At 34.3% G+C, this 16899-nt stretch overlaps 1 protein-coding gene across 1 annotated transcript in view; it reads left to right on the forward strand.

Annotated features, from left to right (window-relative positions):
* LOC150079403 (polycystin-1-like protein 1) overlaps positions 1–16899 on the forward strand; it is a 445550-nt gene that overhangs the window by 193460 nt on the left and 235191 nt on the right. The window lies entirely within an intron of this gene.

Consider the following 16899-nt stretch of genomic DNA (forward strand, 5'->3'; position numbering starts at 1 on the left):
TGACAAGCAAAAGATTCTACTCATACATGTAATTTGGAGTCTGTTATCTCCCAATCACGAACCAGTTGAAATATTCTTGACCAGCCCAGCTAGTTGCAGAAAACGTTTATGATTCGCCTCTTGGTGGAAATATTCTGTTTGTCTGTTCATACTCATCACTCATTTGGTCTATAACATACTCACTTTGCATATTTGTTTTCCCAGTGCATATGTCACACCAAACTGATTTGACATTGCACTGGCCACCCATATCATGTGCTGCCTTAGATTCTGCTTCTTAACCAAGAGTGTTTCTCTCCCCTTCCTGTCTTGTCTGTCTCTCCTGTACATATTGTACTGATCCTGTTCAAATTCCTTATCCATTATGCCTGAATAGCACCATGTTTCTGATTTCCCTAAAATATATGCTTTTGATGACTTAATCACCACTTCAAATTCAGAGTTGTTTGCTATACTCCTAGCCTTAACGTACAAACAAGTATATGTGCATCTGTTTTTGCTTTTTGTAACCCTAACACAGCCAATGTATTTGCTTGTCTCATGAAAACCCTCAGCAGGTCTTGTAATCTTTGACCCCCTCACTATCCAGGCTGTTCTATGTGCTGCTCCCAATAGAAGCAGCACAAGAATCACTTTCACCTCTGCTTATGGTTGCTGTTAATCTGTTAGTCTGTATATTTCCCCACTCCAAGCTTTTCTGACCCACCTCACACAGTGACGGTGCCTCCGTAGCCAGGTGAGCAGGAGCAGCAGTGCGTAGCACATGCTTCTTGTTTAGACCGGGGTTCGAGCCTGTGAGCCACAAAATACGGAGGATGTGGAAAGGTCAGGGAATAACCACCGCATATCCCCGGAGCAATATGGCCTTAGTTGCTAATGCTCCTAAAAACCAAATAACAACTACAACAACACACAGTGACTCAGTGAGAAAAGTTACATCCCATTGGCCAGACTGATTCACAGGACTCTTATCACATACTCCCTCCTGTCATGTCTGGACAAAATTACAAGTACTCTCAATTAATCCTAACTCACAACTTATTCACAATGTTTTCCTGCACCTGTTAAGAATCCTTAGATTTCCTATTCTTATTATCATTAGTACCCATATGTACAATAATGTCACCTTTTGTGCCTTAAAAAGATGGTAACTGCTGTACAACATTATTAACTTTAGCCCCTGGAAAACATATACCCTGGTCCTATACCACCTGTACTTTTGTGCAATGTATTTTGCATTTACCTGACAGCAGAATCGCTGGCTGTAGCTACTTAATTAAATTTGGTGTCAGTCTCACTTTCTGACTCAGCTTATAAAAGTAAGAATATATTTATATGTATTGTAAATTTTATTTTGTGTTATAGTTATTTTCATACCAATAACATAGTTGAGACTTAGTTTTTAAATCAGACAAGTATTTCAGAAGCTATACCTTTATTTTATAAACAGTTGTTGCTAGTGATAATTCTGGTGCCAAAACTTTCATGTGACATTAGGGGCAAGTTACTGTTACAGATAAAATAATGCATGACAGGAGAAAGAAAGTAGTTATAAATGACGTTTCTCTTCATGGGCTGATGTCATGAATTGGTTTCCCACAGAGTTAAGTGCTAGGTCCTTTACTATGTCTGATATTCAAACTTAAATGTGAAATACATTTAAGGTATTTCACATTAAAGTTTGCTGACTATACAAAGGTAGACAGGGCAGTTAATGACAGTACTCGGGATATGCTACTTTAAAAGGATTGAGAGAATGGTTTTGTAAAGGGAAAATCTTTGTTTAACGTATCTGGTTTGTTATTTTGAAAGGGTCACTCATGAGCTGGATTTAATAATAATAATTTCAACATTGTTTATTTAGATTTCAGCAAAGCTTTTGACTGAGTCCCACATGAGCAGTTGCTTTATAAGCTGGAACTGGTTGGAATCACTGGGACTTGGGTGTTGTGATACGGTCAGACATGAAATTCTCTGAGCATTGTAAACAGGTTGCGAGGAAGGCCCATGGTGTCCTATCGATGATCTATCGAACTTTTGCAAGTAGAGGTAGGGACATGATAATCCCATTATATAAGGCTTTTGTTAGACCACACTTGGAATACTGTGTTCAAGTATGGAGACTGCACCTAAAGAAAGACATCAAGCTTCTTGAAAGGGTGCGCATATTCGAAGTCTTTCTTCATAAGGATGCCCTTTTGCCGATCTCACCAGGCGAGTTACCCATCTTTGCACCATAAACTAGACACCTTAGAGGAGATTTGATTGAGGTGTTTAAGGCTCTGAGAGGCAGTAGTAAAATGAATGAGGACGAAATTTTCAAGATTATAAATGATGCTAGAACTTGGGGACATAAATTTAAGTTATGGGGGGAGATGTTTAGACTGGACTGCAGGAAGTTTTGTTTTAGCCAGCGAGTTATAAATTACTGGAATAAGTTGCCTACATGGGTGGTAGAGGCTGACAGTTTGGGAAATTCAAAGGTCATCTGGATAGTACCTTTGGGTGAGTGAAACGCATAGGGTTTAATTTCCTTTTCTTTTATTAATTATTATGTTTTTTTTTTTTTTTTTTAATCGTTTTATTCGGGTTTTTTTTTTTTTTTGGCTGGTGCAGCATAAGCCATAGGCTTTCTTGCACCGTGCGGCCATTACTAATACTAATACTAACTAAATGCTAAGAGCTTCTTTACTTCAGTCAGAGGATGATCAACAGTTGGAATCAACTTCCACATACTCTTATGGAGGCCGGAAGTTTATTTAAATTTATTTAAAGGATTGGATAAATATTTGAAAGAAATTAAGTGAGGAAGATAAACCTGATTACACTTCTTTTTTTTTTTTTTCTGTTTTTTTTTTTTTTTTTTTTTTTTGGTTGATGCTAAAGCATCTACCAGCATCTACTCCTGTTGTTAACATGTTAGCAGGCACAAGGTAGGGCCAGAGTTATCCCTCCCAAACGGTATAAAACTTACAGCTCCGTAACAGAGTGACAAGTCATGCAGAGACATTCAGTACAAGGTTGAACAGTTTGGTGTAAGAAGTGACAGTTCTGTTTCCAGTTATAGGAACATGATTTTGACTTTTTTATTTTTATTTATTTTTTTTTTTTATAGCAGTGTATAATATTTGTATCTTAAAAGATAAACATTACGAATTTTAATTTTAGATTTAAAAAAGTCTATGTTAATTATGAAAAAGGAGTATATAATTCATTATTTATTTTTATTGCAATTTCACGTTAGTTTCAGAATATCCACCATAAGGAAACAGATGTGCCCGGAACTTTGTCTCAACCTGTGCTTAGAAATCAGGTGAGCAAAGTTTCAGGTGTGTTAGTTTTCTTATATTTCTTCTCTTTTCACAATGCATGAATAATAATGAGGATTTTATTTATTGTGAACTGAAAAAGTAGAATCCTGCACTACCATAGAAACCAAAATGAGATTTCAAAGTACATGTATAGTTTGAGTGTTGCCTACTTTTGGAAAATCATGTTTTAATATACTGAAAATCTTAATCTATCCTTCCTTGGTTAACTTATAACTTGAGACAGAAATAAATTTATTTCATTTTATTTCATTATTATTCTCAGTAATTATTATGAGGAGTATTATTTAAGACTGTGATAATTTTGATACATAACTGATTTTTAATGAAGGTCAAGGCAATGAGGTGGAAATGAATTTCTGTTAATATGTGAAAAGACAACCCAGACATTTAGCATAATTAATTAAAATTAAGAGGAATGCCATTCTGCTTTTAGAAATTCATTTAATGTTAATTAATGAAAGATAAAAAAGATAAAAGGAAATTAGCTGAATTGCATAATTGAATTAATACTTGAATAATCAGGGAATGCTGTTTTCAAACTGGAAAGCTATAAGAAGCCATAACATCAAGATTGTGATGAATGCATGAGTTACAATAGTGCATTTGCTCTTAAATCCCTAAAAAAAGGATTAAATTTGAAAGTCTGCAGTCTTTCATGGACATCACATAGGAGCGAGTACATGATGAGAGCATTGTCAATCAATTTGATCCTGCAGAAACTGCTCAAGGCTCACTTTTTTCTCAGCATGGTCTGTACTTGTTAACAGGCAAGACTATTTTTACAGGGATAGGACACCCTTAAATAGAAGGGACGCAAGAATATTTGCTGATGCTATCAAGTCAGTGTGAGGTGGGTCAGAAAACTTAGCTTTTCAGTGGGGAGATACATAGACAAATAGTTTAACAGCAACCACAAGCAGAGGTGAAAGCAATTCTTTTGCTTTTATTTGAATATATGACAGCCTGGAAAGAGAGGTTAGAGGTTACAAGTCCTACTGAGAGTCCTCATGAGACAAACAAATACATGGGCAGTTATTGTTACAAGAGCAAAAATAGATGCACTTATACCCGTGTGTGTGTGTGTGTACACTAATGCTAGAAGCAGAGTAAACAAATGTGATGAATATGAAATACTTGTTAATTCATAAAATGCAGAAATTGTAGGGATATCAGAAATGTGGTACCACTCAGATGTGGAAATTCAGTATGTTATACAATGTATATATGAAGGAAAGACAAGATAGGAGGGTAGGGAGAAGTCATGCTCTTGATTATGAAGAGAAGTACTTAGGATGTAAGGAAGTGCACCCAGTTGAAGTAAATGAATCAGTTTGATGTAACATAAGCACTAAGAAATCAAAAATGAAAGTAAGAGTATACTGTATAGGCCAAATGATTATGACAACTGTAATCAGTGCGGGCCACAAGCATGTTCTGTTGAACAGGGCCCTGCACTCAAATGGTCAAAACAGTATTGTTGATTAATGTATTAAATATCATTCATATTTAAAATTTTTGTTCAGGGTAATATAAAATTATTTAATTATGTATTAGTTACTGTAAAATTTGAAAAATTAAAAAAAATTACTATTACAAAAACACACCACATAAGTTTCGCACTGGACCCTAGGGTCCCACAAGTAATTCTTGAACAGAACCCTGCAAATTTTGGGGCCGGCTCTGACTGTAACGAACAACTATGATGGACATAGAATAGGCCAGTAAATCAGTATTTGTTATAAGGGAAATTAACTTTCCAGATATTGACTGAAACCTGTGGACTGGGTCACTCACACAGTAGTAGAGCCTTTCTTAAAGTATTGGATGATTATATTCTATACCAGCATGTTAGCAAGGCAATGAGAGAAAGCTACTAGACTTTTTATATAGTTTGATAATCTACATGCACTAAGAATCTCCAATCTCCATAGAAAGAAACTACCCAGGAGTAGTAATCATAGTTTATTGATGTGAGATTTACTTAAATATATAAATACTGCCAAGAATAAAGGGAAGGGAAGGGATTTTGCTTTCATAAGGTGGCTCATAACATTGCTCTTATAGATGTAAATACTTTTCAGTGGAACCAACTGATGATGTCAACAACTAAAAATCCTAAATATGAAGTGCTCAGGAAAGTAATTATAGAAGCTACTATGCTTTTTATACCAAGAAAGAGATAATTGTTCATGGTTTAAACCTAAATGGATGCCAAATGAACTGATGGAGACTAGTGGCACAAAATAAAAATGCATGGGATGATTATAAATTAGCAAGGGATACAGAAACCAGTAAATACAGAGTAGTCTTTGGTCAAGTCATGGGGGATGGTGGAGGCAAGCTAAGGCAGATTATGAGAATTTTGGCTGAGAATGCAAATAAGTAACAAAGAATTCTTTGATTATTTTAACACTAGAAGGAAAGAAATGAACTGCGTTAGTCCAGTGAATATGAATGGCATAACTGTTTATGATCCTGTTCAGATTGATGACAAATGGAATAAATATTTTGCCTCTGCATTCATGCAAGAAGTTTTTAGAGGTGAAAATACCAGAAGTATATCAAGTTATAACTTAAATATACAATAAATCTGTGAACCAGGTGATTTTGTTATCACCTGATTATCCTTATTATAACAGTCAATTTGGAGAATTAATTGTTATAAACCTGGGAAGGTGTATAATTCTTAACTGAGAATATTCTTCTACATCAGTATTCATCTGTCTCATTGAGTAGAGGTCATATATAAAAAAAGCTATGGCTTTATCTTGGAATCTACCATGTAAGAAAGCCACAGAATGGAATGTGAGGACAATCTGTTGAAGTCTTTTATAAAATTTACTAAGGAGGATAGTCAATATTTTACCCAGTGGATGCCTAACAAAGTACCTGGATTTGGGAATGATTGCTAATGTGGCATATTACTGGATCCAATGTCACTAGGTCACTAGCAGAGTTATGAGGATTAAGAGTACCATTAATTACTGTTCTGTCTCTTGTATTATTAGATACATGTTTCATATACTAACTTGTCTCAACGTCTTTCTAAACAAAATTATAAGCACAGTTTTTGAGGTGAATTAAAATTAAATCACCTATATTACATGACAGTAAGCTAATCTTAATTACACATCTGTCTGTTATGTTACAAGTGGTAACATAACAGACAATAAATATACAATAAACCTGTGAACCAGGTGATTTTGTTATCACCTGATTATCCTTATTATAACAGTCAATTTGGAGAATTAATTGTTGTAAACCTGGGAAGGTGTATAATTCTTAACTGAGAATATTCTTCTACATCAGTATTCATCTGTCTCATTGAGTAGAGGTCATATATAAAAAAGCTATGGCTTTATCTTGGAATCTACCATGTAAGAAAGCCACAGAATGAAATGTGAGGACAATCTATTGAAGTCTTTTATAAAATTTACTAAGGAGGATATCTTCCACATTAAATTATCAGAAGAAAATTATAGACCTATGGAATATAAAATTTAGTGGGTCACAATTCCAGACATTTTTTCAGTTGTGCCAAATAATGGGTATAGAAGCAAGATGTTGGGGACCCTTCTCTATCAACAAAAGTCCTAGGATGATTATCTTGGTCATTGCCATGGAAGCTGGGAAGACCATGATTGGCATGAAGTGCTCTAGCATTGATATAGAAAGCTGCTCCCAAAGCATCTGTTATAACAGTTATAATGAAAGGTTGCAGTTTATCAAAATAAACTCTGCACCCACACCCAAATATATCATTAAACTTTCCATATTACTAATATATATATATTAGTAATATGGAAAGAAAGTTAATAAATTATAACAAACTTTAACTAATACTAATGTGCTAACGCACTTGCAACAGCAATGATGCAATGCTCTTCAATATTAATTTCTATATACAACATACATAATTTTATATATATATATATCATCATAAACTCATCTCATTTTTCATGTGTGGGACTTAGGAAAGCTAAACTAGCATTTTTTTTTTAAATGTTGAATTACATAGAAGTTCATGTTATTTAATTCCTCCTTTCTCCTGCATAGTTAGTCTTTCCTTGGGCAGATGCTTATCCAGTAATAAGGTTTTTAGTGTTCACTTATAAAACACTTTCACATTCTTTTCATTTACTAACCGAAATCACCATTCATGGAAGTATTAGTTTAAGTTAGTATTTATGTCTTGTGCTGTTAGTCAGCCTTTTATTTTTTATTGCTTCTTTAGTATTTGAGACAACACTGAATGAAAAATGCTGTTTGCTTTAGGTGATTTTCACTTTAAGGCACTATAATTTTAGTTTTAGTGCAACTTACAATCATCTAACCTTAATATTTTTATATTTTAATATTTTAATATTTTTAAGTTATATGGATTTTATGTTAATACAGTAATATTTATAAAATAAATATTTCTCTGACTTTAAGAGTTTGATAGATTATTAGTACTAGTTTTATGGTGATTTTCCACTTGTTTTATCATTTTTAGATGCCATAAAACTTTGGCATTTGATAATTTTGATGAGTATTTTTTTTTTTTTTTTTTTTAATTTATTATGAAACCCCAAATACACTAAAGGCATCAGACCCTATAGTACTTAGTACCATGTGTGGGTTGAAAGGTGATATAAGATATTTACTTGTTGACATTAGACTTGAATTTCTGTAAATTGTAATTTTCAGGAAATATGAGTGAAAGGACTGTTGTTACAGAAAATGGAAGTTAAAGGGATAAGTGAGGAAGAAGAAAAATTGGTTCTGTGATTTTGAAGTTGGACATTAAATGGATATTGACTATTTGTGGCACATGTTGGACTCAGGGGAGGTATCCACGGACTGGAGATGTGTAAATGTAACTCCAATTCATAAAGGAGGATCAAAGGGTGACATAAGTAGTAGTAGTAGTAGTGGCATGTGATGCAAGAAAGCAAATGTATGAGCTTATGCAGCATCAGCCAAAAAAAAAAAAAACAAAATCACACCATTCCCTCCAAATGCCTGTCCAGTTCCTCCTTAAATTTATTCAACTTATCAACTTCCACAACGACAGATGGAAGTTTGTTCCAGCAATTAACCACCCGCTGGCTAAAGGCAAATTTCCGCACATCTATTCTACATCTGTCTTTTCTTAATTTGAATTTATGCCCCCTTAGGTTCGTAATCTGAACAAGTGGAAGGATCCCATCAGAATTCAGTGTGCTCAACCCATTCAAGGCCTTGTATACCTCAATCAGATCACCACGCAGGTGCCTAGTCTCCAGCCACTGCAATTTGCAGAACTTAAGCCTCTCTTGGTAAGAGGATCCCTTCATTACCCTCACCAATCTTGTTGCCCTTCTCTGTACACGCTCAAGTAAATCTACATCCTTCCTAAAATGAGGCCTCCAGACCTGCACGCAGTACTCAAGGCGTGGCCTGACCATTGCCTTATACAGAGGGATAATCACCTCCTTTTCCCTGCTAGCAAAATTCCTATATATCATTGACAAAACCCCATGACCTGCCCTGGCTGCCTGTCTACATTGCTCAGAGAACTTCATATCTGACTGCACAATTACTCCCAGGTCTTTTTTCATTTTCTACCACTTTAAGTGTAGTACCACACAGTTGGTACGTTTCTCTGGGGTTACTTCTACCCATATGCAGTACTTTGCATTTGTCAAGGTTAAACTTCAGTTGCCACTTCTTAGCCCATCTGCCCAAATTATCTAGACTTATAGACTTGTTAGTTTAACTTCTGTTCCAGGGAAATTAATGGAGTCACTGGTTAAAGAAGCACTGCAGGATCATTTAGACAAGACTTCAGTTATAGCTCTAACACAGCATGGTTTTGTTAAGGGGAAGTCTTGTCTGACCAATTTGATTGAATACTATGATGTGGTCACAAAGGAACTGGATGCAGGAAATAACTTTGATATCATATATTTGGATCTTAGAAAGGCTGTTGATACTGTTGCACATGGAAGACTGCTGCACAAATTGGAGTAGTGTGGCATTGGAGGAAAATTGCTGCTATGAATAAAGGGATGGTTGAGTGGGAGAAGACAAAGAGTGGTAATCAATGGACACTGCTCTTTGTGGACTAATGTTATTAGTGGAATCCCTCAGGGTTCAGTGTTGGATCCATTGTTGTTTTCTGTATTTATAAATGATATTGATGATGGTATATCAGGCTCAATGTCCAAGTTTGCAGACAATACAAAGGTTGTTAAGGACACTAATGACAGTACTCTGCTGCAACAGGATCTAGAAAAGTTGGGCAGATGGGCTGAGTGGTGGCAAATGAAGTTTAACATTGAAAAATGTAAAGTACTACATATGGGAAGTAGTAACCCCAAAGTAATGTATCAACTCTGTGGTACTACACTGACAGTGGTAGGGAATGAAAAGGACCTGGGGGTAACTGTGCAGGCAGATATGAAGTTTTCTGAGCAGTGCAGATGGTCTACAAGAGTAGCTCATGGTGTCTTGTCAATGATATACAGGAATTTTTCTAGCAGGGATAATGAAGTGATTATTCCCTTGTATAAGACAATGGTCAGGTCACACCTTGAGTACTGTATACAGGTCTGGAGGCCTCATTTTACGAAGGATGTAGAGCTGTTGGAACGAGTACAGAGAAGGGCAACAAGATTAGTGAATGGAACAAAGAGGGTTGCTCTTACGAAGAAAGGCTTAAGTTTTGCAGATTACAGTGTCTGGAGACTAGGAACCTGCGAGGTGATCCGATTGAGGTGTATAAAGCTTTAAATGGTTTGAGCATGTTCAATGCACATAGGATTCTTCCTCTTGCTCAGAATAATCGCCTGGGAGGGCATAAATTCAAATTGAGGAAAGACAGTTGTAGGATAGATGTGTGGAAGTTTGCCTTTAGCCAGTGGGTCGTTGATTGGTGAAACAGACTTCCATCTTTTGTTGTGGAAGTTGATAGCTTAAATAAATTTAAGGCTAAGCTGGACAGGTATTTGGAAAAGAACGGAGAGCTGAAATGATAGCGTTTTTTTTTTTTTTTTTTTTCTTCTGTCTGATCCTGCATAAGCTTGCTTTCTTGCATTGTATGCCTCTACTAATGCTAATGTTCAGACTGGTTTAGAAGAGAGCAGGGAAATTGTAGTAGCGAGTTCAGAAGAACAGTGCTCATGGAAGTATCTATAGAAAAGGCATGCAGCAAAACCGAATGTCCATGAGGCAGAGAGTGGAGACTTTGTAAGAGAGAGAGTTCATTAATGAACTAATTGCCCTCTTTTGAATGGAGTCTAGAAACCTGGGAAATTATGGGGGCACTGCCTCAGATGTGGGAACAGTATTCCATGGTAGTTTGGATTTCAGATTTCTAGAGTGAGTAGCTATTTAGAAGAAAAGTAATGCTGAAAGCGATAGAGCTGACCTAATATTTTAAATATGGAGGAAGCAATATTTGTGATGTGCTTACACCAAGAGAGATTAGAAGTCAGGGTAACCCATAATAGAAATATGTGATCTAGTCTAGAAATCAGAGTGTCACTGAAGATAAGAACAGGAAGAGAAGAATCATTTTTGTGTATGACAGGACTGAAATTAAATATGTTCATGAAGGAGAAGACTCCTTTAGTATATGCATATATTTACATTTTGTTTCAATTCATAAAAAAGAGAGAGAGAGAGAGAGAGACAAAATGTGCAGAGCTTTGGTGTGAAACGGGTTTCACTCCAATATATAGTTAACAATAATGTAAATTAAATTAAATTAACTAATTATTTAATATATACCCAATATTAAGTATCCACAGGGCAGAGTTGAAATGCCTGTAAATAAATCCACATTTAATGCAGTGAAATATCTTAATTTATTAATTATCTATTTTTGCATCCTGTGATGCTCTTCAACTTACACGTATTATTGTATTACATGTAATGCAGTAATAGCCATGGTTTTCATTGATCAGTGTCAGTGAAAACCATGGCTATGTCAAATTACAAGCCATTGTATATAAGACTGAATGTGACTTATTCAGCCTGCAGAACTTCTTGGACTGTTGAAGTATGCAGTAACATTAAATGAGGTAAAAAATTTTGGTATATATTGTGTACATTTGGTGGATAGATAAACTAGGTGAACACTGCAGGTTTTAAAAAACTGGTAGTTCAGTATTATAAAATTTACCACAACGATGCATTTCCATGTGAGATTCTATATCTTTATCAGTATGTCAGAACATTTAAGTTTTGGCAATAATGCTATGATAATTTCTACTAGTTCAGAGTACATCACTAATTCTTTATGGTCATCTGAAAACCTTGAATGGAGTTCATTTGAATCACCCCTGAATATGAATGCTGTATGAGTGCTCAGATTAGCAAATTCAAGATCTTAATGCCCACAAAAATTTTATCCAAAATGCTGCTACCTGAATCCATGTTCTAATTTGCTGCCAAATGCAGCAAAATTAGAACATGGATCAGAACAAAATTAGAACATGGAACATTCTTAACTCTCCCATTTCTAATTAGAAATGGGAGAGTTAAGAATTGGTAAATATTAACCTGGTATTTTTCCTTGCTTTTCCAATACTTTCAGAAGATATCAAATTGTAGTATATAACGTATAGCTTTGTGCTATAGCATCATGTTTATACATAGCCAACTACTAAGTAGTTACAAAATTGGCTCTTAGCTGTTATTTGGTTTTTAGGAGCATTAGCAACCAAGGTCATATTGCTCCGGGATATGCGGTGGTCATTCCCTGACCTTTCCGCATCCTCCATGTTTGGTGGTGAAGGGCTCGAACCCTGGTCTAATCAAGAAGCGTGTGCTACGCACTGCTGCTCCTTCCAACCTGGCTATGGAGGCGCCAACAAAATTGGCATAATTTAAGTATAGCTCATATTATGAATGCCTTCACAATGAGTTTCCATGGTATTGCACTACCTGGAATAAGTAATGCTTCTCTAATAGAGAAGACTACTGTTACTTATTCTTGGTGGATACCACCACCCAAACAGCACCATTTCAGAGCTCGTGAAGGCATTCACAGTATGAGACATACTTAAGTGATGTCAATTTTGCAACTACTTAGTAGTTGGATACGTATAAACACAATGCTATAGCACAAACTTATGCGTTAGTTAATTTATTTGTAACCTGAGGCTATTGCCCTAAACAAATTATGTAATTGTCAATTACTGTTCACTGTCAGGCATTTCTCATATTGTGGAGTTATACTTAGCAACTGGGTTGTCATCATTGCATCACCAGGATGCTGCCCATTCACCGATAAGCTCTAAAATGGTGCTGTCTGGGTGGTGGTATTCACCGAGAATAAGTAACAGTAGTCTTCTCTATTAGAGAAGCATTACTTATTCGATGGTAGTGCAATACCATTATACCTGCGCTATATAAGGTAGCAATACCATGGCAACTCGTTGTGAAGGAATTCACAATAAATAGACATGCAGTATATTTTCATATTAATTTAGAATAATTTAATTACTAACAAGTGAACAAACTGAATGTTTCAGAGCAAACAGTGTACTTTGACTTCAGTTTAAATTTTGAAATCTAATCTTTTTCTTCAAGTCTATTTATGTTAATAAGATCATTATACCTGCCCTATATAAGGTATAAAGATTGTATAATATCAGAGTTTGCAAATAGGAAAGCATACAAAGGGATCAGTAGCTTTAATTTGTTGAGACAGTTACTAGCCTGTTGGCGAAGCCCTTTTCCTTACTTTACTATATGTTTATTTAAAACCAGTTAATGTAACCTCCAAAATCTATTCAATAACATTTGACATAAAATGTGTGTAAGAGAAGTGTGTGTGTAGCAAGGAAAACTTTTTAAAATCTTACTTAGCCTCAGTCTTCAGTGGGAACAGAATGATTCCCATGATTGAAAATATTTAACATTGTAAAATGTACAGATTTTACTTGATTAAGTACTGCATTGAAATATCCCTGTCCAATTTAATAGGGATTAAAGGTGCAGATAATAGTTAAAGGTACACATAAGATTTTTTTTTTTTTTTTAAAGTCTAATTATAATTAGACTTTTAAAAAACAAAAAATCTTTAGTCTATAATTGTAGATTGAAGGGTTTAAGTGTTTGTCAGTTACATACATATGAAGGAAGGAAAGAAGGAGATAAAAAAAAAAAATAGTTCCCATAGCAGTGCAAAAGTAGTAGTAGTAGTGGCATGTGATGCAAGAAAGCAAATGTATGAGGTTATGCAGCATCAGCCAAAAAAAAATATATATATATATATTTACAAAACAATTCCTTCTAAATGTTTGTCCAGTTCCTCCTTAAATTTATTTAACCTATTAATTTCCACATACAGATGGAAGTTTGTTCCAGCAATTAACCGCCCGCTGGCCAAAGGCAAATTTCTGCACATCTATTCTACATCTGTCTTTCCTCAATTTGAATTTATGCCCCCTTAGGTTCGTAATCTGAACAAGTGGAAGAATCCCATTAGAATTCAGCATGCTCAACCCATTCAAGGCCTTATACACTTCAATCAGATCACCTTGCAGGTGCCTAGTCTCTAGCCGCTGCAATTTGCAGAACTTAAGCCTCTGCAAGTAGAAGTATATTTACAGTATTCAGAGTTATTCAGACAGAAAGACCATAATTTTGGAAACTAATTATGGTTTTTGAGCAAAAAAGGTTTGTATTATGGAAGTTGCACAGATATGAAGTATGGCTATTAAATAACAAGACCGTTGCAGTAAAATAAATATAATGAAATATTTTGTATCATACTAATTATCCCCCTTCAAAATAATTGCCTTGGGCTTGCACATGCTATTCCATACATTTCTTCCAACCACAGAACAGAATTTTCTGTGCTTGGAAGAAATATAAGCCCTTTTAAACACTTCTGTCATGTTTTTTTTTTTTTTTTTTTTTTTCTTTCTTCTAAATGCCTTCAACGAACTGAAAATGGATTCCCATAAGTTCACTTCTCAGTTTAGTAAAGAGGAAAAAAGTCACAAGGGGCTAGGTCTGGTGAGTAGGGTACATTTTCACTCACAGGGATTTGTTTTTCAGCCAGAAACTGGTTAACAGAGAGTGCATTGTGTAATGTAGCATTGTCTTGATGGAGCATCAAACCATCCTTCCACAATTCAGGTCTCTTCCTTTGAAATTTTTCATGCAGCCTTGTCAGAATTTCAATGTAGTATGTTTGATTGACAGTCTGATTTAGTGGGATGTATTCAGTCATAATAAATCCTTTAATATCGAAGAAACCAAGAAGCATGCACTGTAATGCTTAAACAATGATCACTTGTAATAAATGTCCTTACCCAGAACACCTTTTCCACAACCACGAACACTGATGAAAATCATCAGTGTTCATGGATACTGGACAACCTGGTTTTTCATTACCTTCTACATATTTCCTTCTAAAAATCTTCTCAACAAATTTGATGTAAGAACCCATAACTTTCAGTTGGTGTTTTCTTTAGTTTTGTTAAAAATTTATGGTTGATTCATTCAGTTCTTTTGCCTGTTAATTTTCTGGCAAACTGCAAAAACACAAGGTAATAAAACCAGTCTCACTGCAAAGTGAATGAACATGTTGGAATATGACTTTGCATGCAACTAGTTCAAAATCAACTGCTGTGCTGTTTCACAGGTGACACTTGGTGTGTAGTGGCTGTGCGGTCTCATTATTTAATAGCCACAACTTGGATGGATTTTAAAAAATGGCTAAGAGGTTTTGAGTAGTAAAAAAATACTAATAAAAATAAATAAGAATAAGCAGATACCTAACAAAATGATTATCCATAATATATACAGGTTTGCTTAGTTTTAATTATTTTTTTACCATGATAGTCATTTTTAAAATCAAACAGCCATTTTGCTTAGTAGCCATTCAGAATTGGATGCATCTTTATATGACCCTTTTTTTTCTTTTTTTGCTCAAAATGACTGCCACCATAAACTCTTAAAGTTATGACCTTTGAATCCTTAAATTCTCACAAATCATCATGTATATTGATCTTTTTTATTATGTTTTAGTATTCACTTTTCTTAAAATCTCTGTAAATACCTGTATGAGTTTCATTTTAGAACTTTATCTGTCATTTATTCATTAGTATTTTTTCTTGAAATCAAAAATTCAATATTTAGATTTGTTTATATTTAGTTTATTAATTCTAGTAATCATTAATATGAATTAAGAATATTTCCCTTTGAAAGTTACATTTTATAAAAGACTGACATTTATTAAATAGTAAATTAAGTTAATCTTCTTTCAATTTTTTCAGTTATAATTTTATGTAATCTGGAAGCAAATAAAACATAAAATTATGTAAAATTAAGTTAAAAGCTTTAATTTGTTACAACAGTATGTGAATTGTCTCATTTAGTCAGTATATAAGGTGTCTCAAGCATATAAATCAGGATTACTGGAATTTGTAGAGGAACAGAGAAATCAAAATATATCTAGACAGGATAAAAGAAGAGAAACTTATATCAGTAGAAGTTGATCTTCCTCCCACCTGAAAGCTTGTCTCAACCTTATTTAACTTAGGTGAGCAAAGTTTCAGGTGTGTGGGTGGTATCAATATTGCCATCCTTAAATTGTGACATTAGGAAATATATTACAATGCAACAGATGAAGCGTGCTCACCCCAAATCATGCATACACTTATGCACTTGCCCACTCACTCTTTTTCTTTCAGCTGTTAAGAATTCTAATTGTGTATTAGCATAAAACTACTTTAGCAGTTGTTTTAAGAGTATCATTTTATTAAGAAACAATAAGTTAACCTTTTCATGAGTGAATTTTCTGAACATGCATTTGCTGTGACAAGTGATTTGTCTAATGACTGTCAGTTAGTTTCTTTATGGAATTTTTAAAATGATTTTAATTTAATGTAAATGATTTTAAATATTAATTTGTTCTTATATATAAAAACAGTCAGTTATCTCTTTTTTGACAGTAATATTCTCCATTACATTTATTCACATTTATTTATGAATAAATTCAATTTATTCATAAATAAATTCAATTTAACTCTTGATTGAGTTAAATAAACTCTTGATTCAATTTAAACAACTTCTGGATCTGAATTACAGAGGCTTCAGCATTGTAATTTGCAATTTGACAAGAGTGGCCAAAGGTACAATCTATTCCAGTTTTCAAACCTATTTTTAAATATTACCATCTGTCATAAACAATGTCTACAGTCATTATAAAGACAGATCAGAGATGCCAGTACTTATCAGAATATTTCAAGGCAATTCATTACATAAATGAATAATGAAATGTACTTGAAAAACTAACACACACACACACACATACTCAAGCAAGTCCACAAAGGAAAAACATACAGGGGGCTCACACAGGAAATTTTATATATATATATACCTTCTCATAAAATAGTTAACAAGTTCTTTGTTTCATTATGTATTTAAATATATACTGTATAGTCATCTTAGAACTGTTTCCTGTATTTTGTATTTTAAAACTTTTGAGAAGTACTTTATTTTTCTTTAAAACTCAGTTTTTACTATTGTATGAGGGCAGTTTTTACTATTGTATGATTCATACAATAGTTTTTACTATTGT

Source organism: Mastigoproctus giganteus, chromosome 10 (genome assembly GCF_048544385.1).
Source record: "Mastigoproctus giganteus isolate SK-2022 chromosome 10, ASM4854438v1, whole genome shotgun sequence".
NCBI lineage: Eukaryota > Metazoa > Arthropoda > Arachnida > Uropygi > Thelyphonidae > Mastigoproctus > Mastigoproctus giganteus.